This window comes from Capra hircus, chromosome 12 (genome assembly GCF_001704415.2).
Source record: "Capra hircus breed San Clemente chromosome 12, ASM170441v1, whole genome shotgun sequence".
Taxonomy (NCBI): Eukaryota; Metazoa; Chordata; class Mammalia; order Artiodactyla; family Bovidae; genus Capra; species Capra hircus.
In genome coordinates, this window is record NC_030819.1 from 76,902,004 (window position 1) to 76,903,278 (window position 1,275).

At 43.0% G+C, this 1,275-nt stretch overlaps 1 non-coding gene across 1 annotated transcript; it reads right to left on the minus strand.

Annotated features, from left to right (window-relative positions):
* On the minus strand, window positions 922–993 carry TRNAC-ACA. Its single transcript has one exon. It is a non-coding gene; the product is annotated as a tRNA-Cys (tRNA).

The following is a 1,275-nucleotide window of genomic DNA, read 5'->3' on the forward strand; positions in this document are numbered from 1 at the left end:
CCCAAGGAGTTTTCACTGGAGAAGGAAATGGCAACCCACTCCCATATACTTGCCTGGAAAATCCCATGGACAGACAAGCCTGGCAGGCTATAGTCCATGGTGTGGCAAAGAGTCAGACACGACTGAGCGACTATCACTCATACTAATTCAAGGCATTACCATGAATATCTTCCTGGAAGGCTTCCAGACTCTTCCATGAGTTGTTCAAACTATTTTCCAGCATCAGGGTCTTTTCCAATGAGTTGACTCTTTGTATAAGGTGACCTAAGTATTGGAGATTCAGCTTCAGCATCAGTCCTCCCAGTGAATAATCAGAGTTGATTTCCTTTAGGATTGACTGGTTTGAACTCCTTGCTGTCCAAGGGGCTTTCAAGAGTCTTCTCCAACACTACAGTTCAAAATCATCAATTCTTTGGCACACAGTCTTCTTTATGGTTCAGCTCTCACATCCACGAAAGACTACTGGAAAAACCACAGCCTCAAATATATGAACTTTAGTCAGAAAAGTGATATCTGTGCTTTTTAATATGCTGTCTAGGTTTGTCATAGCTTCCTCCAAGGAGCAAGAGTCTTTTAACTTCAGGGCTTCAGTCCTTGTCTACAGTGTTTTTGAAACCCAGGAAAATAAAATCTGTCACTGCTTCCACCCTTTTCCCCTTCTCTTTGTCATGAGGTGATGGGACCAGAAGCCATGATCTTAAGTCTTATGAATGTTGAGTTTTAAGCCAAGATTTTTACTCTCTTTCAATTTCATCAACAGACTCTTTAGTTCCTATTCACTTTCTGCCATGAAAGTGAAAGTGAAGTCTCTCAGTCATTCCGTCATATCTGACTCTTCTGTAGCCCACCAGGCTCTTCTGTCCATGGGATTTTCCAGGCAAGAATACTGGAGTGGGTTGCCATTTCCTTCTCCAGGAGGCCTTCCCAACCCAGGGATTGAACCTGGGTCTCCTGCATTGTAGGCAGACACTTTACCATCTGAGCCACCAGGGAAGTCCCACTTTCTGCCATAAGGGTGGCATAATCTTCATGTCTGAGGTTGTTGACATTTCTCCCATTAATCTTGATTCCAGCATGGATTCAGCCAGTCCAGCATTTCATATGATGTACTCTGCATACATTAAATAATCAGGATGACAATATACAGTCTTGTCTAACTCCTTTTCCAATTATGAACAAGTCTATTGTTCCATGTCTAGTTCTAACTGTTGCTTCTTGACCCACATACAGTTTTATCAGGAGGCAGGTCAGGTGGTCTGGTATCCCATCTCTCTG